The sequence below is a fragment of the Lepidothrix coronata genome, unplaced genomic scaffold, assembly GCF_001604755.1.
Source record: "Lepidothrix coronata isolate B3197 unplaced genomic scaffold, Lepidothrix_coronata-1.0 Scaffold196, whole genome shotgun sequence".
Classification (NCBI taxonomy): Eukaryota; Metazoa; Chordata; class Aves; order Passeriformes; family Pipridae; genus Lepidothrix; species Lepidothrix coronata.
This window is the reverse complement of record NW_016690376.1, coordinates 831,242-856,646: the sequence shown is the minus strand read 5'-3', so window position 1 is coordinate 856,646 and position 25,405 is coordinate 831,242. Positions and strand designations below refer to the sequence as shown.

General features: G+C 47.1%; 1 protein-coding gene across 2 annotated transcripts in view; it reads right to left on the bottom strand.

Moving 5' to 3' along the window:
- The window catches only part of CUNH14orf37 (chromosome unknown C14orf37 homolog), a 67,155-nt gene that overhangs the window by 7,045 nt on the left and 34,705 nt on the right, over positions 1-25,405 (bottom strand). The window lies entirely within an intron of this gene.

The window sequence follows — 25,405 nt, the reverse complement described above, 5'->3', positions numbered from 1 at the left end:
TGGGTTTCCAGATGTGACCCTGCCAGGAGGGGTGGTGACAGTGGCTCAGTCACACAGTAACACCCACAGGGCTTTGGACTGATGTCCCCTGTGCACGCCCAGACAGCTACACAGGTACCCTCAGTGTGTGCCCACCACTGATGAAAGGCACTGTGCTGCTCAGTTGGCCCAAACTCAAGCTGAGCACAAAGCCTATTTTTGTGTCTCTCACAGCAATTATATGGGATCAGTGATCTCCTCAATAGCCGACCCACTTTCTTGCAGCTGAACAACGGTGCTCTAAAGCAGCAATTAACTCTGCAGTGTTTCTGCCAAGGCAGAGGCAGGGGCTGATCTAATAATATTCTATTACCTACTTCCAGCAAACACAAGCTCTGGCTTCGTTCCCCTCTGCTCCACAAAACAACAGCAGCGCGTCCGCTGGGACCCACAAGCTCCACAGTACAAATCTTTGTTTGGTATCACATAATTGCTCATTATTAAAACCAACCTTGTTTTCAGCCATGCAGAGCACATGTCAGATGCCTCTGGGAATCAACCCAGGCCACAGGAAAAACAATCCAAGGTGATTTCTGCCAGACTGGATGGCTATCCAAGGGATGCTCTAAAGCAGTCACAGGCTGGCTGGCTGGCTGGGTCACAGCCTCTGACCTCTGCTTGAGGAAAATAATGGCCCCAAGTTCATGAGATTAAGGCAGCAGGAGGTCAAAAACCCTTGAATGTCCTGGCAGAACTGCACTGATGTGTGGCAGCAGTGGATTCACCTCTCCTGGAAGGAGCAGAGAGTGCGGAGCCGTCACAACCAAGGTCCTGGACTCTGCAGCCTGTCAGGCTGGGGCCAGGACAAGTCAAGGAGCTCTGGATTACCATGAATTACAAACAAATCCATGAATTACAAACACTTTTCATGTCACTAACGCACAAAACTCTTTTAGCACCTTTGAGGAAATGACAAGTCACTGTGTCATCAAAACCAAGCACTTATTGCAACAATTCCTTACCCATCTGGAGACACTGTGGGGTGTGGGTAGGAGATGAAGCATTATTTCAGGTTAGATTTGATATCTATGCTAAGCAGCTACCATCAATTAACTCTGGACTTCAGGCTCTAATTAGGCATTATTATCCATGATTAATATTCTGAACTTGGTCTTGGAAGAGGAACATTGTGGTTGGCACCTCCTCATGAACACACAATGCTCTCCAAGAACACCGGGTGACTTTCCAACGAGGCCAAGCAAACAATTACTAAGAGATACTCTAGTCCATGTATTTTTCATCATCCCCTTTTTTCTCCTTCCCTGATCACCAAATGTCCTGAAGATATTACAACAATCTCTGGGTGTGAATTACCAACAAGTGTCTGCAGTGCTGGCTCGTTTTCCATGGCATTTTAAGGATGGTGAACTGTCCAAACTCTGCCTCGGCTTCATTTTGATCCCTTGGTTTCATGGGGAGCTAAGCAAGATCAGTGTGGAGCACTTCTGCAAATTACATACATAATCTGACATTTCCTCAGTGATTTATAATATAATGTCTGCATCTTTACAAATTAATTTTAAATAGCATATAGCTGAAGATTAATCTGGTCAGGAGCACAGAGGAGGAGCACAGTTGTCTGACAGTGGTGTCAGAGCAGCTCAGGATGAATTGAGACACTCACAATGTGCTATTTTTAGTCATTTTTACCCAGCTTTCCCCTTCAAAATGTGCAGCCAGCTATTAAGATGCTATGGTGCCAACTAAAGGAGTGTAAGCAGCAGCCTGTGGTGCTTGTCTGGCCCTTCCTTGGAGGTACCTGGTCTAAGGGGACAGTCAAAAACCCCCACAACCAAAACCATCCTGAAAGTTCAGGTTGTGGCAGGTGCAGGCTGGAGAGGGACAGTAGGTGACATTGGACTTCAAGGAATGGGGCAGCCACAGCTCCTCTGGGCAACCTGTGCCAGGGCCTCACCACTCTCACAGACAAGAATTTCTTCCTCATATCCCATCTAACCCTGCCCTCTGGCAGTGGGAAGCCATTCCCCCTTGTCCTGCCCCTCCAGGCCCTTGTCCCAAGTCCCTCTCCAGTTCTCTTGGAGCCCCTTCTGGCACTGGAAGGGGCTCTGAGGTCTCCCTGGAGCCTTCTCTTCTCCAGACTGACCACCCCCAGCTCTCCCAGCCTGCCTCCAGAGCAGAGGGGCTCCAGCCCCCCGAGCATCTTCGTGGCCTCCTCAGGACTCACTCCAGCAGGTCCATATCCTTCATAAGTTAGGCCATCACTCCTGATCTCATTTCTTGTTGCTGTTTCACGGACTGCCCATCTTCAAATTAGTTCTTTTACATTAGTCAGGTCTCCTGTGTCCCCCTTTGCTCTGGAAGCTGCAGGGCACTGGGTGCCAGAGCCTGGCTCTGCCTTTCCATCTGACCATGATGCACCATCAAATCTCTCGCCAAAGGCTTTTCCCTGCTTCCCTCACCACCCCACCCCCCCCAGAATCAGGAGCATAAGACTTCCAGGCCTCTTGCTTTGCCAACTTTTAGCAATCCTAATTGCCTAATTATCCACTCCAATGCAATGATAAAGCTGCTTAATAATTCTGTTCACTTCTCATTCATTCTCTCCCTTCCCAGATAAGAAAATGCAAAGACTTCTGGTACAGATTTCAATCAATAATTCATGCCCTCCTGCCATCAGTTCTGTCTCCCCCTTCCCCTCTTGGATGCCCTGCTGCTTTATCTTGTCACTTTGGTTTCATCTTATCAGCTTGTTTTAATCATATTCTCTTTTTTAATCATCAGTTAAAACAATTCTCTTTTTCCGTGGCACGTTATCTCTCATCCCTGCACACTTCCCTTTATTTTCAAATCCGGTGTTTACCTCTTCATTCCAGAACTACTGATGAAGGTTCATCCATCACCTTTCTCTTCTAATAATTCCCCACCGTGACCACCAGATCAGTGGTGAAAATGTGGCACCCAGGATCCTACATGCTCTCCCAAGGGCAGGGAAAAGGACTGAAAGATGGTTTTATGGTTAAGAACCAACGTGGAGCTCGGGTAACCTGCCCCAACCATCACACCTGCAATTCCTTAACTGTAATAGGCTGAGAGGGCTGCACCAAACTTCACTCTGGGAGATCAGAAACTATCAGTCATGCTCAGAGGATGAAAAGATTTTGATCTAACAGATACTATTAATTGCTTTCACATCTGCCTGAGATCAGAGACATCCCTGTCTCAGGAGCCAGAGAAGATGTTTAAGGACAAGGTCCCCACTGCAGCAGATGACAGTTCCCACTGCAAGCGGCCTGTGCACCAGACAGACCCAGGAGGCCAAGGTGGATGGAGCCAAGAGGCAAAGACAGCAGCCCTTCCTGAGCACTGGCAGTGCCTGCTCTGGATGTTGGGTTTGCTCTGCCTTCCTCCAGCCAGGACAAGGCCTTCATCCCACCCACAAAGTGTTGTAAGGCAACAAAAGGCCAGCTTGGTGTATCTGCGGGAGTGTGGAAAATGTAAATCCAGAGGGAGGAGGCTTTTTTTGCAGGCACAGTGAAAGGTAAGTGCATCCTGCAGCTGATGCAGCTCAGCACAGATTTGTCGTTGCCTTCTTCCCTAAGACAAATTCATTTCACTCTTCCATTCCTTCCTGCTACCCTGCTCTTCCCATCCCCCAGCATGGAATGGCTGGGGTTTGGTGTTGCATCTCATTGGGGCCAATAACTACCTTCCTCATTCATAAAAGCCCAGAATGGTTTGGGTTGGGAGGGAACTTAAATCACCTCATTCCACCCCCTGCCACGAGCAGGGACACCTTCCACTAGACCAGGTTGCTCCAAGCCCCATCCAACCCCATCCAAGCCCCTTGGACACTTCCAGGGATGGGGTAGCCCCAGCTTCTCTGAGCAACCTGTGCCAGAGCCTCCCCACCCTCACAGCCAACAATTTCTTCCTAATATCTAATCCAAACCTATGCTCTTTCAGCAAAGGAAAGCTGGTTAAAGTGTAAAAAAATAAAGAAAAGATCAATTACTTTCAATCAGTCTGTATACAGCAAGAAACCTGCCCTATTCCATTACAGATTTCATCCCTTTCTCTTGCAGGTGAGACTTTTTTCCCAAATGAGACTAGTGAGAACAACTTTGCAGAAATGCTTCGTGCTTCATCTGCTCAGCTCTGACAACTTAATGGCACAAGGCTGCAGCAGCTCCTTTCCCTTAAAAAACCCCACAATTTTCAATTTACTTACTAGCGCAAATAAATAACAAAGAAAATGGCATCTGGCTGGAAGGCAGCATATTTTTAATTCCAGAAGAAGAACTACCTGATAGGAATGCTGATGGATGAATTGCCTGCCATACCCAACCCGAGGAGACTTGAACAGCCAGATAATCAAACAAATGTCAAACTGACAATTAACATTTATGTTTTCAGACAAGAATTTTGGTTGGGTGAACTCTGAATTGACGAAGTGAACTTTAACAGTTATCACAGAACTGTCTGGTCTCTGAACTCTACCAACTCCACCTTTTCCCTGTCCCTGCAGTTGCAATCCAAGCCTGGCTCCACACCATCACCTGCCATGACCTGCCCAAATCTCTTGGGAGAGAAATGAAGATGGGGAGAGAACTTGCCATGCTCATCCAGACAGTAGAAACTAAAATGGGCTTCCCAACTCCTTCCTTGGCCTTATCAATCCTTTTGACACTGCCTGCCCCATGGCATTAGGTCTGGTTGCTCCTTTTCCTTTTTCCTTGCACTTTTTCAGCTGTTTTCCACTTTGATCTGAGCAGCCACTTGCTGAGGCTGGCAAAGGCACTGCCCTTCTGCCTTGGCATTCCTCTCTGAACTCCGTTCTTCTGTGGTGCCTTCAAAACACTTGTTGGCACAGATGAACTGTTTGGTTCTCTCTCAGGGACCCCAGACAGGCACAAGTTGCTAAGACAAAGCCAAGGGTACAAAACCTCTCAGTATCCTTAAAGTAAAAGGCATCAGGAGGATGTTGCTGCGAACTGGCTGTCGTAATTTGTTGGATGAGTAAACATTTACTGGATCAGACAGTGTCCAAAAGCTGTGTGCACTCTGGGAGAGGAAATGCAAACTTTGCTCATGGAAATGGCAACACCTCTGCTGGAGCACACACAGGATCAGCTTCTCCATCACTCTGCCCTGGCACAGCTCCTGGAGCAACACATGAACTTACCAGCAAGGAGAATCCACCCTCCTTTAGCTAATGGGGTTTCCTGTGTGCTGAAAATGTTCATATTCACCAGCTTTCACGGAATCACAGAACGGTTTGGGTTAAAGGGACCTTAAAGACTATCTTGTTCCAACCTCTGCTCAGGGCATGGACACCTTCCAGTATCCCAGGTTGCTCCAAACCCTGTCCAACCCAGCCTGGAACACTTCCAGGGATGGGGCAGCCACAGCTTCTCTGGCAAACCTGTGCCAGGGCCTCACTGCCCTCACAGTCAAGAATTCCTTCCCAAAATCCCCTCCAACCCTGCCCTCTGTCAATGTGAAGCCACTCCTCCTTGTCCTATTCCTCCAGGCCCTCGTCCAAAATCCCCCTCCAGCTCTCCTGGAGCCCCTTTAGGTACTGGAAGAGGGTCTAAGGTCTCCCTGGAGCTATTTTATCAAAGTGATATCCTGCTGAAGATGCACAGTCTTTCTTTACTCACCAGCTTTGACTTTGCAGCTTTAATAACCTTTTTAAAGTAGCTTTTGTGTGCTGTTTATTTACACATCACTATCTAAATATAACTGCATAGAAGCAGCAGTTGAAGAGCCACATGTCCTATGAAACAAAGCCTTTCCAGGCTTTTTCAGGGCACTAACACATCTCTCCCAGAGTTTGTGCTAATCCCTGCACTCTTAATTCTTCTAAAATTTTGCTATACAATTATTTTTTTCTCAGAGCTCTCCAGTAATAAATTTATTAATGGTTTATTTTTGCCCTTGATTCATCCACTGGAGCAGGTGAACTTCTTTAGCTGAAGTATTCTTAAAAAGCCTCGTGCAAGCACCATGCCAAAATCTTGGTCCAAACAGTTAAAATGCAGTTAAGTTATCAGGAACTAGAACACAACAGAATATAAACCCAACAAGTTGAATGATTGGCATGCCATGTGCAGATTTAAATGCAGTGTCCCTACAATAAGCCAATGTTTTAGCTTTTCTGGCACCAAGTCCCCCTGAAATCACTGCTGGTTTTTTCCTGAGACGAGTGCAGGCTTTGGCCCCGAGTATTTGTAGTAAAAAAAGGCACAAAATGGAAATTGGTCCCTTGCTACCTTTTAATGCCCATTTTTCACCAAGCCTATTTTCCACTCCATAACCCAGCACCCTTCCCCATAGCCTGGCAAAGACAGATAGATTTCTGCAAATTAAAACCAAATGTCAAGACGATGAGAGGAGTGGAAAAGCTGGAGAGGCTGCAAATGGAGAGCACCTCACACATCCCTCTGCTCCAACAGCATCTCATTTCAGCTGCAGGAAGGCAGCAAAATAATAGTGGCTGTTATGTGACTAAACACCTTTTAAATCTCCAGCTGAAGCCATGTGATATTCCCTTTTACTGAAAGAAGAGGGCATTTCTCATCCAGCCCTCTCTAAATGCGAACCACACAGACTTTCCTGTCCCCCTGACAGAGCCTGCAGCCTTATCTGCTTTAAAGGATCAGCAGATAAACTGCAAAATTTCTTCCTATACTCCAGTTTATGTCTGATATTAATCAGGCTGGGGAAAGTTTCTTGGTGGTGCTTTTTTCCCCTTCCATAAAGAACAAAAGTAATTTTCAGAACCATTTTTCCTGGGGACACTGGGTGAAGGATTTGCCTGCAGCAAGGAAGGCTGAAATAGGGATTTTTCCATTTTTGTATTTAAGGAAAAGGAAGTACTTTTCTTATTTCAAGTTTCGGCCTTTATTTCATCTGGCAAGACGCAGTGCTCCCCATGAAGTGACATAAAGATCAATAAAGTACTAAATGGTTGGAAAGGAAAATGATGGAGTTGACCTTTAAAGGAAAAAAAAAACAGATATTAGACTGTGTTTTCAGCAAACAATTATTCCAGTAATTAAACCACAAAGCCCTGAGCATCGATCAGATGCTAAAAATAAGATCTTGTTATGACAGGGACTCATTTTCATGCAAATACTTGGCAACAGGAGCACTGTCCAGTGTTAGTCACAAAAAGAAAATGAACTTGCTTATGTTTGCTAACAAGAAAGGTCTGATCCCACACTCCTCCTGCATCCAGAACTGAACATTGATTCCCACTGTGATTCGATGTTCTTGTGATGAAACATCAAATGGGGACTTGAGGTCCCCAACATCAGTTCAATAGCCTTGCAATTGGCTTCTTGTATAACCATGGGCAAGTAAATTAATCTCTGTTACTCCATTTCCCATCCTTACCATGGGAATATTAAGGGTACAATAGATCATATCTAGCAGGTCTCTTCTGTTTCCGTTGCTTGTGTCAGAGCCTCTTCCTCCCTGTTTTAACAGCCCCTACTGTAACACCTCCATCTGGATGTGATGTTCTGGGAGTTAATACAGCACAAATATTAAAACACAGTAAAAAGGGATTATTGGGAAACAAATGTTCTTTAGGACACCATTATTTTAAGCACTGAAGTACCCGGGATGCTCAGGAAACCCAAATACATTTTCCTTTCCCTACCCTTATTAGCATCCACCCAGACTGTGTTACCCATTCCTGAAGATAAAACATCCAGAAAAGTCTTTAATGAACATTTGCAAAGAGAAACAAACTCTTAAGTAATTATAGGACCAAAGAGGGAAGAATTCTGCTGCTCTGAGCACATATTTGAGACAGAAATCGAACCTTATCTTTCTCCTTCTCCAGGAAGGAATATGAGATTTAGGACAACAAACCAAACTCACCCTTTCCCTACATAGGGGTTGGACTGGATGACCTTGAAAAGGTCCCTTCCAACTCAAATTATTTTATGATTCTGTGGTAAATCTCCATTAACTTCAGCAGAGTTGAACCATCCCACCAGGGGATGTGCCCTATCCAGGTTTGCTGTCACATTATCCACCTGTAAAGTCCACTGATACCTCAGGAAGTTAGAGAAAATCATGCATGCTCCCAGGAGAAGCTTGATTCCAGGGAAGAGGTGATACCCACCTGCTACTCATCGACCTGTCCCTGCCTGGAGTTCACACTCAGTGCTGATGAAGAGAATGTGAAAAGATGTTCTTATATTTAATTCACCCAAGGCCTTACCCACTGTGCACTAAGGTCAATGTGAACCTGACCAAACTACATATTAAGCCCCAAGTGGTCAATACCCATCTCCACTTATGGTAAAATTCACAATTGTGAAGTCTGAAAATCCGTGGAGCAAAACATCCTTATCCAGCCAGGGAAGAAGGAAGAAAAATGAAATAGATTCATCAGGCAGGTGAAGAAAGTGATTTCCATAGAATCACAGGATGGTTTGGGGTGGAAAAGACCCTAAAGACCATCTCATTCCACCCCCCTGCCATGGCCAGAGACACCTTTCACTATCCCAGGTTGCTCCAAGCCCTGTCCAACCCGGCCTGGAACCCTTCCAGGGATGGGGCAGCCACAGCTTCTCTGGCAAACCTGTGCCAGGGCTTCGCCACCCTCACAGGCAAGAATTTCTTCCTAATGACCAATCTAAACCTGCCCCCCTTCTGTTTTCTCAGAACTATTCCCAACTACTTCTAATGTTCCAGACAGACCTATGGGAATGGGCCCTAGGGAAACCACAAAGAAGCGACAGGGAATGAGCAAAGGGCAAAGCAAACCAGTGAGGAGACAGCATGGACATAGCAGGATCTTAGGACTTGCACAGTGATTTTACAGCGTGTTTACACTTCCAGTGATTTATTCCTGCTGTCTACAAATGGCCTGTGTCACTGGCAGATTTTATCCTCTAAGAAAACAGCAAAACTGCAGGAATTACAGCACTCCTCGGAGGGCAGGTCAGCAAGAAGGTCACAGGAGAGCTGGGTACCAGCAGACTGCTGATGGAGCTCCATCCGAGCTCCAGGAAATCCGTGGCACAGAAATGCCTCATGCCTGGAAGCGAGGCAGACAGGGAGGTAATGACACACAGCACCAAGGCAGTGTGAATGATGCCTTGCACTCCCTGTAATGCATCCTGAATGAGCACTGCCATCCTAAATTTACAGCATAGGGAGTGGGGGAGGGCAGTGCCTGTGCACATCCCTTCAAATCATGTCAGACCAGGCTAAAGCAGAAGCCAAGCGACGGGATCTGATGCATCAGGAAGTGTTACTACAGCACTGACTGAAATGAAATATAAATCAGAGACATAATTCTTCTCCTACTGGGCTGCTTGGTGCCTACAGGAACCAGAGTGACCACGGGCAATCCACAGGCGCCAGGATGGTGGATCCATTGCCAGCACAAATCAGCCCCTCCAGTGGGAATGTGCTCACTCCTGATGCTGGCAAGCACCACATGGGACTCTGGTAGCTGCCTTAAAATGATTTCCCAGGGGAAGGGGCTCAGGTTAAGGAATAGTTTGAGGTGATTTTGGAGTCACCTCCCAGGTGAAGGCTCTGTGCCTCATTGTACACTGTGCCCAACATCACAGCAGCCTGAACACCAGAGGAGCAGAGTGCCTGGGGTGGGATGAAAGCCAGCACTACAAGTCCCTTGTTTTTTGGACATTGTGCCACCTTGTAGCTGTTTTCTGACTGCCATCTCCATAGGACATTATGCTCTTTGGTCTTTTGTCACAATATGGCCTTCACATGGATGTGGGCTCATCCCATACAAGTGGTGTGGTGTCAGGTCAGATGCTGTGCAGCCTTCCCTGGTCATAAACCTCTGTCTTCTGACTTATAACCCCAGACCTTGGAAAATGCTCAAGGGAAAAGGTAGCTCCTGAGACAGCAGACAATTATCACAGGATCATAGAATCATAAATGAATCATGAATGAATCATGAATAACAGAATTGTTTGGCTTGGAAGAGACATTAAAGATCATCCAGTTCCAATCCCCTGCCATGTGCAAGGACACCTCCCACTAGACCAGGTTGCTCCAAGCCCTGTCCAACCTGGCCTTGAACAGTTCCAGGGATGGGGCAGCCACAGCTTCTCTGGGTAACCTGTGCCAGGGCCTCACCACCCTCACAGTCAACTACTTTTTCCTAACATCTAAATCTCTTTCAGCTTAAAGCCATTCTCCCTTGTCCTGTCACTATCTTCCCATGCAAAAAGTCATTCTCTCTCTTTTTTTATAAGCCCCCTTCAAGTACTGGAAGGCTGCAATAAAGTCTTCCTGGAGCCTTCTCTTCTCCAGGCTGAACAACCCCAACTCTCTCAGCCTGTCTCCACAGCAGAGGTGCTCCATCCACTGCAACTAAATCAGTTTTGTCTCCAACTACCCTGATCCAAATCTTAGCACAAGACAAAGTGAGGAAGAAAAACCTGCAAAAGGGAGAAAATGCTGTCAGTGACAGCACAGGGGTCTATGGGGACACGGTGCAAGGAGGGAAGAGGCCACTCTGATTGTCCCCAAGCACTTGTAAGGTGAGGTCCCACTATCAGGTGGCTCCTAGGTGCCAACACAACACCAAAGTGTAAAAAGGGTTCTCCTTTTCTCCTGCTCTCCTCCAGGCTGGGCTGGCCACAGGACAGGTCTCCTTGGTGGGCAAGTCCACTGAGGTGCTTAGGGATGTTCCCATCCAACATTAGGTGGATGTAAGGAAAAATCTGGTCCCAGAAAAGATGATAAGTCCTAAACACAGTCTTTCTAGACTCATTTCTGAGACAAGCTGAAATTCTTCTGGCACTGCTAATGCATGCTTATACCAATATAAGCTCAGATATACCAATATAAGCTGAGCAGAAATCACTGCATCATTTGAATGGCAGTGATTTAATCCCATCTCATACAAAGGAAACAGCAGAGCCAAGCTCTAGTTAACCAAGTCCCCTCTGCTTCACTACCATGGGCCATTCCCTCCTGATGATTTCATTACAAGAAGCTTGAGACTCAGAGCTGGGTGACAAGAGAGATTGTCTCTGTAGGAACACAACAGAGAAAACACTTTATTCTCTTTTGCTGTCACACAGTCACATTGCAGCTCGTGCTGTGCTCTCAGAGATTCTTTCACAGAAATCTGTTCTCTGCCCTCCTCCTCCAGGAAGCAGCCCAGGACATCTCATGTTTGACTGGAAAGGCTGAAGTGGCTCCAAGCATGAGCTGCAGAAGCTGCTTGAGGATCTCAGCACATCCTGGCAGAAGTGCACTTAGTGCTCTCCTCCAGCTCCCTCTGTGCTCAGCCTCCCCAGATCCTGGTGGCTGGAGCTGTGGGAGGCAGGGATTGCTGCTCAGGACAGGCACAGTGCTCAGATCCCTGTGGATGCTCTGGCAGTGCTTCTGGCTGTCTCAGATCCCTGTGGATGCTCTGGCAGTGCTTCTGGCTGTCTCAGATCCCTGTGGATGCCCTGCCAGTGCTCATGCCTTGTCTCTCCTGCCATATTTCACAGCCTGCCTTGTGCAGGGAACAAGCCCAGGCTGGGATAATTGAAAGCAGTGCCCACTGAATCATTCCACTTCGAACACATTCCATGGCACCTCCCGGGCTCTGAGCCCAGGCTACGAAACGGAGGAACTCAGAGCACGAAAAGGAGTGAAAAAGTGAAGACAAGTAAAGAGTTTTCCCTGTCTTGAGGGGTTCTAGGGAGGTGAATTACTGATTTGTAATATATCCTAAACAGGCAGCATCATAGTCTTCTATTCAGCACTGGATCTATCTGTCTGTCCCCAAAGCTTGGCACACGCCTCTGGCCCAGATATTGCAAAGATATTTGTAAAGCACCATCACATTCCTGGTGTCCCAACATCTTCCACCTTCCCTAACAGGCGATGAAAAGGCATATATGGGACATGTCCCTAACAGATGTGCTCAGCCCTTCTCAGCTAGGATGAAAAACCAGAAACTCTCTTAAAAGGAAAAGGAAAAGACTCTTGGCTCATTCAGCCACAGGAAAGGCTGAAAGGGAGCAGCAATGCATTCCATAAGTACATCCCACTGTGCAAGAACCAGGACAGGAGGAAGAGCCACAAAAAGGAAGTAGTTAAGCTAAACAATCCTGTTGTTCCAGGGACAAAGTCACAAGCCACAGGCACTTGTGACTGGAAAACCAAAGGCTTCTCACGATCAGAGCAACAAGGTTCCTCTCATAACACAGACCAAACCCCAAAGCAGCTCTGAGCTGGAGCTTGCTGGAGGAAGAGGATGGTGAGGTACAGCTGCCTATCCCTGAGAAGCCACGTGTTCACCAGCATCTCAACTCAATGGACCAGGACCTTTCCTTCCTGCTTCTACTCATTAAAGCTTCTCCAGATCACCTTTTGCCACCCCATGAAGAGAATACCAGGCTGGGCTGCCCCTGTCATTGGACGGAGTAGGATAACAAGAAGGGATGTAGCTAAAACACAGGATCAGGAACTACCACGTCTATCAATGCAATAGAAGTCCACAATCTGGTGGAACTCACAATTACACTGCTTCATCCCAAAACAGCAGCTGTGGGCTTCCTATTGCACCAGGACTTTCCAGGCCTTGGAGGAGATACTCCTAGAAACCCAGGAACTCCCGATCACCTCCAGTGGAAGTCAAACACAGCCTTGGTCAAGTTAATCTCAGCAGTACACCAGAGAATGGAACTTGAGGATCATCTCCCTAACTAGGATAACTAGGACAAACAAGGGAAACTTAGTGCCAAGCAAAAGGATGTCTCTGGCTGTCTTTTGTGTCATGAGAGTGATGAAAAAATGCTGTCCAGAGGGATTCAGGCACCAGGAGCACTGCTGAGTGCTCTGGGAAGTTACTTCATGTCTGAGTCCTGGCTCCCCTAATGCAGAAGAGGGTTAATGAGATCACCTTCCTTTGAGAAGCATCTTGCACAAGACCTGTTCTGCACAGGGAGCTGGACACTGTGACTTGTAGATCCTTCCCAGGGCTGCATAACAAGGATAATTAATCAGTTCTTCTCTTTCTAAAGAAGCCGGTGCTTCGCGAGCCTTGGTAAATGATAATGTCTTGTTTGCCATAAATGTGGTAATTATAGCTAAAACTCTTCATTAACATGGAAATGACAAACAACAAATTAGAATCAAGCATCTACAATTAGGGTAAAAAGCCACAGCGATTTGTTATTCTTTGCAAGAAATCATTTTTCACATCATTTACTGTGAAGGAGGTCTCATTACGTGATGATATTTAGCTCTTCCACTACTTTTCAGCTTAACAGCTTTATTAATTGCACTCACAATGGTTCTCTAATATAAACAACCATCTTCATCTACTGACTGGGAATCCAAACCTGAAAGCACTGATGGGATGTACAGCTCTGGGTTCCCTGAACAGGAGGGACATCAAACTGTTGGAGAGAGTCCAGAGGAGGCCACCAAGATGATTAGAGGGATGGAGCATCTCTCCTACGGGCAAAGGCTGAGAGAATTGGGACTGTCCAGACTGGAAAAGAGAAGGCTTCAGGGTGTCCTAATTGCAGCCTTCCAGTACCTGAAGGGAGCCTACAGGAAAGACAGAGAGAGACTTTTGGCAAGGGCCTGGAGTGACAGGATAAGGAGGAATGGCTTCAAACTGACAGAGGGCAGGGTTAGATGGGATATCGGGAAGAAATTCTTGGCTGTGAGGGTGGTGAGACCCTGGCACAGGTTACCCAGAGAAGCTGGGACTGCCCCATCCCTGGAAGTGTCCAAGGCCAGGTTGGATGGGGCTTGGAGCAACCTGGTCTAGTGGAAGGTGTCCCTGCCCATGCAGGGGGTAGAATGAGATGGTCTTTAAGGTCCCTTCCAACCCAAACCATTCTGGGATTCTATGATTCTATCTACAGCCAAATGGAGCCAGGAAGACTCAAAGCCAGAGAAGAAAGCAGAAGGAAAATCTGCAAATATCTTCAGCACAGTTATAATTCTGTGGGTATTTCCCAGTAATAATGACTCCGACACCTGATGATGGCAATCAAACAAAAAAGGTTCCACTGAGTCTGTACTGGCTGAGGAGAAAGCAAGTTTGACAGATAAAAACTCTTGCAGGAGGCAGAACGTGACAGTGTGATGCTGGTCCATCCAAACAAAGGAGCCACAAATATATTTGGCAGCTCCCTTTTCAGCTTGCATAGGAGAAAGGGCTGATCTCAAACACTTTAAAACCGAAAAAACTCTGAAGGGAAATGCTTTGAAGGAGAGGAGCAATTTTGGTTACTGGCTAGATTGGCAACTTCAAGGTGGTATGCATCAGGGTAGGACCTTCTTTCATTCTGCATTTCAAACTGGCAAGAGGCCAAATTCTAGCCCCAGACAAGCAAACCTGGCTTCACGGGCTCATGGTGTAAAACCATCCTGGTAGGACTCAGCAGCAAACCAGTGCAGTGCCTGGCCTTCACTTGGACCCTGCAACTCCTGGTTTCCCCTCAGATTTAACCTACACCCCTGAGAGGTGCCCTGGGCTGCCTCAAAGCAAAGCCTCCCTACAGCACTTATTAACAGTAATGGGTGAGGAGCTGCAGACAAATTAATATCCCAAAATCTTGGTGAAGTTTGATGCCACCCTCATAAAACCACCATCAGCTCCTAGACAGCTCTGCACGGCCCTGCAGGTGAAGGGGTTAATTTATCCTCAGCTCCTCTGCCATCCACATTTCCCATTTATTTCACATATGGCACAGAGCACTGTTCCTGTGTGATTAATGGCTGTGTGACTCCAGGCCCTGTGGGGTTTGCTGCTCTCCCCCCGCATCCGCTCCAGGTGCTGTGGCATTCTCCATCCCACTCCTTCCACTCAGAAATGAACGGATCTGGAGTTTCTCCAAGCAGATTAAGATGATCTGTAACAATTTACTTATCCTGAAAGGGCATTACCCTGATTGGGACTGGTCAGAGCCCTTTCTGATTAGGACAGTGATATGATGTGGCTCTAAGAAGACATTTTGGAACATGAGTATCTCTGAATGAACTCCTGATTTTGCTGCCATCATCTGTTCAAATAATGAAGAAACAATTTGTGAGAACCTTCACAAAATTATCTGGATAAAGCTTCAGAGGTTCATCTGCTTTCAAAGTAGCAGCAAGTGTTGATTATCTAAATGCTGATGGCCACTCAGTGCTGCCTGGTTTCCAAGGGCCACCAAATGGGCCAGAAAGTTCTCTTGACTTGACAAGTGTGGTATCAGTCCTTTAGAAATACAGACTCTGCAGAGACAGACACAGAAAGAAGTCACTGACAAGCCCTAAGGAAGGAATAAGCAGAGGACACTTTCAAAACTCATTTTTGCAGTGGCCTGACTTCACTGTGGTTTTAAAGAAGAAAGGATTTAGATTAGATGTCAGAAAGAAACTCTGGATGAGGGTGCTGAGGCACTGGTGGAGGTTGTCCAGAGAGGTGACTGTCCCCTTCAGTCTGGAGGTCTGTAGGACACAGCATCACCCACGAGGTAAGAAAATGCCATACAAGTCAAAAAAGGCAAGAAGCAGCAGCAGAAGGCTCCTTCCCTGAGAAGAAAATCCTCATCCAACAGCGTATTTCAGAAACACACAAGGCCAAGAAAAAAGTTGGGAACGAGAAGTTTCTTTTGACTGCTACAAAAATATCACAGCTCATGGGTCAGGAGAGCGCTCTGCCTGGCTAAGCTGCAGTTTTTTGGTTTATCATTCTGAACAGGGTATTCCCAGGGGAAAGGCTGCCTTTTCCACATCACAAACAAAACCTCTACAGGCCACCTGAATTCTGAAATTCTTTACAAGTATGCAAAACAATGAAACTGCAGAGCACTTCTGAAATTTGGTCCTAAACATGAAAGATGAATTACTAGACCCTATAATGTTGTGAATCAGTCGGAAGATTTGGGCAATGGCTGATCTAGCCTAGTTAGGAGTTTGATTGATGCACCCAAAGAACTGTTGACTCAAATCAGTTCATCACAGCATCCTGATTTATAAATCTCTCCAGACTGAGAAATGCTATTTGTCCACATTTACCTGTAACCTGAAGGGATACAGGAGTTTACGTCTCATTTTCAAAGTCCATTTCCAAGAGATAACAAACAGGTCTACCAAAACTAAAGGAGCAACAACCCATGCATTTCCATTTGAGCTGCTGGACCCATAACCAGCCTCGGGAATCCACAGGTAATTTATGTGTACAGGAACATTTCCATTTGGTATTTGGGAACAGCAAAGATATCCGCAAAGCAGAGAAAAGCCTTGCTGGAAATGCCGTGACTTTCTGTGCTATTGCACCAGTTTTTCTGCCTTGAAAAGCTGAGATAAGGCCCTGCAAGAGGAAAATTAACTCAGTCCAGCAGTGACAGCAACCGCAGGGCAGCCTGACCACAAAAGAAAATGTGCCGAGTCCTCAGCAAGGGAAGGGGATGACAGAGACTGATGTCTGCACTCAGCTGCCTGTCTTTGGTCCCTGAGTTAAATTATCAACAAGGTCACACCTCTGATTCCAGTATAAAAATGTTTTATGTGGAGCCTGGTGGGTCTGAGGGACACTGAGTAAGTGCGTGCTTTGGAAGGTACCTTCTCTTCCTGAGTCCCAGCTCCTTGTCAGTCTGCAAAGCCAGACAGTTTTGGGGTTTTCTGGCCCTGGAACGTGGTTAAGGACTGTGGGGGGAACCTTGTGCCAAATGAAGAGAAGGCAGGAATGGTTGTACTGGTTCAGCTTAGCCCCACATCCCATCTCTGAAGGCAGATGCTCACAGAGAAGCCTAAATGCAGGGCAAACACACAGTTGATACTTCCCTACCTCGCTCTCCCTCTGATCCAGGGGTCACATCTTTCCTCCTCAGCAGGCTTCAACACAGATTCTTGTCTCAGCAACTGTCAACATTTTATTCGTGAGCAAAATGTAATACAGGGAGGAAGAGACAGAATCTTGTGTTTATCATTTCTATTACTGTGACACCTGAAAGGCCAGCTGAGATGACACACACGTGTGATAAATGCTCCACAAACATGCAAAGAGAGTCAGAACCTGCCCAGAAGAACCTAAATTAATAAACCCCCACAGAGTACTGATATTGCCCAATCTATGAACACCAGGACTCAGGCACGGGATGGGGAAGTGATTTGCTCAAGGACACACAAAAAAAGCAGCACTGCCAGTAATCAAACAGATGAGGAGATCAGGCTCTGCTTACAGCCAGCCTGGGTCAGACCAAAGGTTGGGCTGGCTTAGTAAGGCTCACAGTGACCACCTGTCTAGGAAAAGCTTATGAATGGGATGATCACCCAGCAATGCTCCCCTTGCACACCTCCTGGGGCTCAGAGACCCCCAGAGCCAGACACAGGGGTGTGTCAAATCACCTATCCAAAAGGAGAAGCAAACACACAGACTGTGAGCATCCTCAGCAGCCTGTGGATAGGTGTTCTCCCACGGTTAGTGATGAACTGAGCCAAATCTCACATAATTTGTTGTGAATTTTTCTTGTGATGCTCCCCAGGGGTGGTATCAGGGGTCAGTCACTTGGTCGTCCCCTTGTGATTTTACCAGCCTTGGTCAGGGCCTGAGTAGTCATTCCTTGCACAGAATCCCATTTATCCTCTGGTTATTCTTGTTATTTTACCCTTTTGGTTATCCTTTTTCCCAGCTCTGCTGTATCCTTCTCCAGATGCACAGAGGGGCAGAATGGCACTGAGCACTCAGAGTCAAAATGCTGGTTGTTGTTTTCCTCTCTGTTCCTTTATTCCCCCACATCCCACCAGGCCAATGTGTTCCTACTGTATCACCCTCCTCTTTCTCTCAGAAGGATTTGGAGCAGAGAATTTGCTTTAATTTCTACTCTTTGCCAAGAGTTCCCAGCTCACCAGCTAAATTCACTCTCTTGTGGTGAGAGGACTAACAATAAAAATAACTCTCAGACTAAATTTCCCCCTGGAACTTGGCTGTCCCTAGGATTTTCTCCGGGATATTTTTCAGAAACGGTATCTAAATGTTCCTACTTGCACAGGCATAAATAAGCCCTATTTTTCTCATGACTCAGCAAGGATATTTACTCTGAGCATTAACACCCACCCATCCCAAGCTTGGAGGGACTGTGGAGAACATCTCTGCATCACAGCTTGGGGCCTGGGACAGGGTGGGAAGGGTCAGCACTCATCACCTGGGAACCCTGCTAGTAAATTCTGGTTTTAGGCATCAAATCACAGAATCATTTAAGTTGGAAAAGTCCTCTAAGATCATGGAGGCCAACCACTAACCCAGCACTGTCAGGCCCACCACTAACCCATGTCCCAAGTGCCACATATACATGTATTTTAAATCCCTCTGGGGATGGTGACTCCACCACTTCCCTGGGCAACCTGTTCCAATGCTTGACAACTCTTTCAGCGCAGAAATTTTTCCTAATATCCAATCTAACTTCTACCCATTGCAGAGCAGAGGAGGGAAACAACTGAGCTGCCAGGCCATGCTAACCCAGCACCCTCAGGAGCACTCTGGGAAGCTGCAGACCTCTCCTGGCTCATCCCAGGAAGATGAGGACAAAGGAACTCTACTGTTCACCCACGCTCTGTAATACATCCAGTGGAACTGCTGGCAGGAACTTGAAGCAGATTCAGAATATATTAAAAAATTGAGAGTCCCACTGTTTTTAAAACCCTCACATTCATCTTCAGAGCCCACACAGTAGTGACTAATCAAACCTTAATAACTAATCACTGCTGCTGCCAATTAGCACTGCTGAAATGTGCTTTCCCTACAGCAGAGGACTCTGATTTGGAGATGCCAGCTCTGCTTTGGAGGGATGGTGTTGCAGCATCTCACAGAATCATTAAGGTTGGAAAAGACCTCTAAGATCATGGAGTCCAACCATCTGTGCTGGGCCATCTTCATGCACTATCCCAGGAGCTCCCACTGGCTGCAGGGACAGCTCTGGGAGACATCTCAGGGAACAGGATTCCCTGCAGCACCCTGGGAAGGAGCCATGCAGTGCATCCCAAGCTCTGTGCTGCCCCTGAAGGCATTTCTGTCTGCTTGGTGCTGGCAGAGCCTGCCTGCAGCCAGGCAGAGGTGATCTGGCATCATTTGAGACATTAAACCTGGGCCAAACTTAACCATGGTGCCTTTTGCTCTGAGCTTGTCAGGATGCAAAGTCTGAAGCCAGGCATGAGGAGCCAGTGATGCAGCCCTGCTAAGCTTACAGAAAAATGGTACGTGGTCCCAGAAAAGGTGTTCACAGCCCTCACTGCAGCTCCAAGGCTGTGAGACAGAGCAGTCACCAGAGTGATGCTCAGTTTTGCCCGCTGAGATTCCGACTTTATCCGCTCCATTAAGTTATGCACCTCAGCAAAAAATGCTCCTGGTTTGCCTCTGCCTACTAGAAGTTAAATTAATCTCTGCCTCTCCTGCTCCAGACTGGAATTATAGAACCATAGGATCATTTAGGCTGGGAAAGGCCTCTAAGGTCATTGAGTCCATCCAGCTGTAGTGGAGCGTGTGCCTGAGCAGGGTTGACTCGCCACAGAGTCACCACAAACTGTGACTTCAGAGGTTCCCACAGAACCCCTGGGCCACATGGACCAGCCACAGGCGCCTTCCCAGCCCATGGAAAGGTCAGGTGCTCTGTCCTGGCTCACCTCCGTGTCGCAGGACCAGGTGATGGCACGTCACCAAGAGGTCACTGCAGACCCAGCCCACACGCCTCAGCTGGTGCTCCACGACTTGCCACAAGCCTGAGGCACAAGATGGAATGTGTCTCCCAGGAAGGCTGCAATCAGGAACCTGCTTGCTGGCTACAATAAATGCAGCAAAGGGTACAGAATTATGCAGCTGCATTTTGTCTGGCAAAGAAAAAACCCCCCTCCAGCCTAGACATTGCCCAGCTGCACACACTTACAGGGAGTAGGTGTCGAGTGTTGGACTACATCCTTGCCCACTAAACCCCCAAAAGATCTTCTAAATCAACAGTGTGTTATTTGCACTTAATAAAACCCAGGCCTCACAAACAGCACTCACAGGAACACGCTCTGGCTCCAGAAGAGCACATATAACCAGAAGGCATTGCTTCACTGAGGATATTCTCCTGGTCTAATACTATACTTGGCCCTCTACCTAACACTTCCTAAAACCAAAAAACAGAAAGAGACTGTACTTAACCAGTTCTAATAGACACAGAGAATAACAAAACCCACAAGAAAGGTATTTTCCTGACAGCATATTTATACTGAATCCTATCTTATCATTTTCCAGAACTTGCTTATGGGTAGTTGTAAGGAAAGCCAGACCTGAGCAGGGCAAAGCAACCCCCTCACTCACAGAAAGAAACAGCTTCTGGCTGGACTGGAAGGGCAGACACTGAGATCTCTCCTCAATCCTAAACCAAAGCAGGGGCTCGAGTCTGGGTTTGGGAACACCTGGGGTGCAAGGGAGCAAAATCAGGGCAGCTCAAGGGGGGCAGTCCCATGGCAGGTCAGTGGGTGGTGTGGGGAAGCCACTGAGGGGCTTTGGAAAACCTCTGTTGGTGTTATCCCTGTCCCAAAGTGTACAAAGGGAAATGCTGGAATAACTGGCACGTGCAAAGGGCCACCACGATGCCACATGTGCCAAGGCTGGGTTCCTGAGCTGGGTTCCCAACAGGGAGCTCAGAGCATCATCTGGATCACCTCAGCACGGGCATCCTAAGCTGGTATGATGGATGCAACAGCACACCCAACTTAAAGGGGACAGTGACAGCAGAACAGCATGTGACACTGCTAAACAAAACAGGGAGTCCCATGGGGACACACACTGTGGCTGCAGAAGGGGTGGCCAGGAGGGCAGAGCCCCCAGGTACTGCATCCAGCCCCTTGTTAAAACAAGCAGAAGGCTGAGCACCCGCTCCTGCAAATACCTGAGTGAGAAAGTCAGCCTGAGTGGTCAGAGGGGTAAAAGGGGATTTGGGAAAAACAGCCTCAGAAAGGAATCAAACTGGAGAACCTCTTGGCCTCACTTCAGATTAATAAAGCCTCAAGCACAGATGGTGCTGCCCATCTATTAAAATAAATGATGTGCTATCAGGGAGCAGCCTCACTGAAACCCTTTATTACATGCCAGTCTTGGATGAGGCTGTGATTAGAGTTACTAAAAAACAAGGGGAAAGGAAAAAAAAAAGCAAAAATAAAAGCAAAAGCCTCCAGTAATTCTCACCATATCGACCCCTCTCTGTGATTAATGCTGATACTCAGCATTTTTTCAGCACAACAATTGCTGGAGGTTTGAGGTAATTATTTTATTGTCAGACAAAATCTGAGCAATTTACCTATTTCCAATATATGTTCCTAACTTGCTCCCAGGCAGAGCAGGACTTGTACATATATATATATACATATATCAAGAGAACATCCTTCCAGGCAGGAACTCGGATCTCCTTTGATTCTCAAAGGGTGTGAGTTTGAGCAAACACCAGAGGGGAGATGGGTTCAGCATCACTCATTTGAGGTTTGCACTGGCCAAGCAGAAAGTGTATCTACATTCTCATTAGGAAAGAATATTATAAAACTATGCTCTCAATAAATTAACCTCTCTCTCCCTGCTGCTCTTTGCAAAGAGCTCTTCTCCTCTATTTTTCTCTTACCAGCTCTGCCACGGAGCCAACATTTTAACCCCAGAGATCAGCCTCTGACGCAAATCCCCAGAAGGACAGAGGCATTTCAAGGCTGATGAACCTTCACGTTCCCTTCTCTCCATTTTTTTTAATGCCATGAAAACAGACAGATCTTTTGCACTGCAGCATAGATCACTATTGGAAAATAAATGTGATTTCTCCAACATAAGGACAAGGCTCTTTTTGCGTGGCAAAGGCCACACAGACTAGCACATAAAGGAAAAATTAATAACTCTCACCCAGAGAAAGCTACTGCCCTGCCTGTGTTCTTCAGTCGAGCTAAGTGATTACAAAAATCCAGAGGGAGAGAGGGCTGAAAACCAGCTCCTCTGTCGGAATGGAGCCAATTTTTCTGACATGTATAAACTGAAGGGTAGGCGAAGATGCAAAGATGTGACATGTATACACTGAAACTGCAGGGATGAGAATGGAAAAGGACTACTGCAGACTAAAAAAGAGAGCAAAGACACTATGATTTATATTCCAGCAGGGCTGACAGGCAGTGCCAAGGCAGCTGACAGCCTAGAAGGATGTTCTGCCTCACCACAGCGTGCAGGAACCCAGATGGTGCTTGGGCAGCAGATGCAGTCCAGCCTTCAGAGCACGGAGCTCTGCACAGGCTAATGGACCCTATCCCTTAATCCAGGAGAAAAAAAAAAAACAAGACAAATTACCTGGAGCAGCAAATGCAAAGTCGTGCTCCAAGGTAGACATATCCTAACTTTAAAGGAGGCAGCAAATGGATGGATGGAGGCAGACAGCTGGAGAAGGTCAGAAACGCTCAGCCATGTGCTTGAGTTTTCCAACTCCGCTTTCTTGGGCCAACAAGAGCAACTGGAGGTGCAGCAGAAAGCCTGTCAGGAGGAGTCCTCCTGTGCTGGGAAACACAGGAGCTTGGTGGTGCTGCAGTCTGCCTCTCTGTGCTGCCCAGCACACTGAGGAGGGCGAATTTCAGAGAGTCGTTAAGGTTGGAAAATATCTCTAAGGTCATAAAGTCCAACCATCAAACCAGCACCACCACCACATTCACCACTAAATCATGTCCTCAAGTGCCATAGCCATGTGTTTTTTGAACACTTCCAGGGATGGTGACTCAGCCATTTCCCTGAGCATCCTGTTCCAGTGCTTTACGACCCTTTGGGCAAAGAAATTTTTCCTAATCTCCAATCTAAATCTCCCCTGGTACAACTTGCAGCTGGTTCCTCTTGTCCTGTCCCTTGTTCCCTGGGAGCAGAGCCCGACCCTCATCTGGCTCCACTCTCCTGTCAAGGAGTTGTAGGGAATGAGAAGGTCCCCCCTGAGCCTCATTTTCTCCAGGCTGAGCCCCCTCATCTCCCTCAGCTGCTCCTCTTCAGCCTCGTTCACTTGGATGAACTTGGGTTTGTCCATACCTTCCAGCATTCATTAGAAACTTCCCCTGATCAGCCAGACCCCAGCTGGGACCTCTCACATGTCAGCCACGGTGACCAATGTCCCCTCTCTCCTCTCAAGAATCGTAAGTCACAAGAAACTGATTTCTCCATGGCTTCACACCACCTCACTCCAAAGTGAAGAAAAAGAGGCAGAAATGGTGTGGATGGACAGGACCTCTTCATTCCCCCCAGAAACAGCCAGTGACTCCAGTTTAGCACCCTATCTGATGGGGTTTCATCTTCTCCACGGTCAGGGAGAGGGAAGGCAGAGCTAAACCCAAGCAAACACCTATAAATCCTCCCTTGGCTCTGAAGGCAGCACACTTAAGGGCTGGTAACAAATGGGCTTAGTCTTCCTCTGACACAGGTTTAACCAGATGTATAAACCTTGTGGATGGGATGCTATTTCAAAATAATGCATCCAAAGATGTTTTAGTGCTGCTGTTTCTTGATATACCCCATCAAAAATGTCAGGATAAAATATCAGCCCGAGATTCCTGATGCAGGTTTCCACACAGAAAGGGCCCTGCTGTCCTCCCCTTCCTTACAATAAATTATGACAAGCAACAGCTTTATGTCCCCTGTTTCTGATAGCTGAGCTGGGAATCACCAAAACACCCTCCAATCTTCTCTTTTACTCATAGAATCACAGAATCATTAGGCTGGAAAAGACCTTTAAGATCATTGAATCCAACTGTTCCCCCAGCACTGCCAAGCCCACAACTAAACCATGTCCCCAAGTCCCACACCCACACATCTTTTAAATCCCTCCAGGAATGGTGACTCTACCAGTTCCTTCATCTCTACTCCTTTCCCTTAGTCTTGATTTCTGCTTTGAGGACAAGAGCTGAGGTGCTTCCAAGAGGAAGGACATGGTTCCAACTCATTACTGGTTCATGCTCCATGGTTGGAAACTCCACATCCCAGTTCCCAGAGCAGACACTGTAGGTGCCTTCCCCTTAAAACACACTGGTCTCATTCACCAGGGCACAGCAGTCTCGGGCTGGATGGAAAAAGGGAAGAGCAGAGTGGTAGGTCAGGATCACAGGACCCAGACTTGTCAAGTTTTGAGTCTCCTGGACAGTCCCATTGTCCAAAACCCCAACACAAGGCACAGGGCTGCTTCTCACCAACACACTGAGCACCACACTGCAAGGCTCCTCATCTCAGCTGGCTTCAGAACACAAGCAAGGTCGAATACAGAAGCAATATTAAAGAGGGGAAAGAGAAACAGTCCCCAGAACACCTTGGGATTAAATTTTATGAGAAGAAAAAGTCATCTCCAAATGGGAATTGTCCCCTCTTGGGAGCTGGCAGAGAGGACCATCACTGTTCACGGGTGGATGCAGAATTTCCTTTGCCAGGGCAAACTTGGTGAAATATGAGTCTGCCCCAGGGTTAAGATGCAGCCATGAACAATCTCTTAGATAAAAAAGTCATTCCAAACAGAGTGCACAAACCTCACGAGGGACAGAGACTTGAGTTAGGCACAGATTGATGATGGGAGCTTTACTGCTGCCTGGGAGAGGGAAGGGGAGCCAGCAAGGAACATATGGAACTGCATAAATTGTTTGAAGCACCCAGAAAGACAGGAAAAATAATCACCTACATTTTTGAGACTGCTCTTTTCGGTCTGCAGCTGCCTGGTACCCAGGCCCCACATGGCCCATGTTTGGTGCCCCAAAACTCCCATAAACACGTATGGGGGTGAAGCTACAGAGGGCAGGATTGCTGCAGGGAGCTGCACTTGGAAAACGTGGGGAAGGAAAATTTGCTGGTTTCACTCCTCACCCTGGCTCCTGCCAGCCTCTCTCACCTGGCATTCCTATGGGCTCAGTCCCTTCTGTTGGGATGGTGTCTCTGTGTGACCCTTTGCTCCCATTCCAGGGAGGAATGCAGGTGTGCACATCCTTCCTCCAGCAAGGGAAAAGCAATGACCAAGCACGGATTTCATTCCCTTCCTTCAAATCCCTGCTCTGCTAAAGGCTCTCTCATGAAACCAGTGGGGTCACTTGGCCTCTCCATGGTTTTGCTCACCACCTTTAAGACACAGATCAACCTTCCCAGGGCGATTAAGGAGATAAATGCATTAAAGATTAAAAGGCACTCTGATGTTCCAATACCACGAGCTGTAGCACTACTTAAAATAGATCCATTTGGGGCAGCAATTAAAGAACATATTACTAATTTCTGAGTCTCAGCTCCTGCCTTCCTAATGCTGGTTATTTTTGCCCATAAAGGCATTAATCCTATCTTCCTGTAAAAATGACATTTCAGATATTCATCATCTTCCACTGCTGTCCCTCTGCCTCTCTGCCTCACCATCATTAACCAGTGGCATCTGTTACATGGTTTATGCAG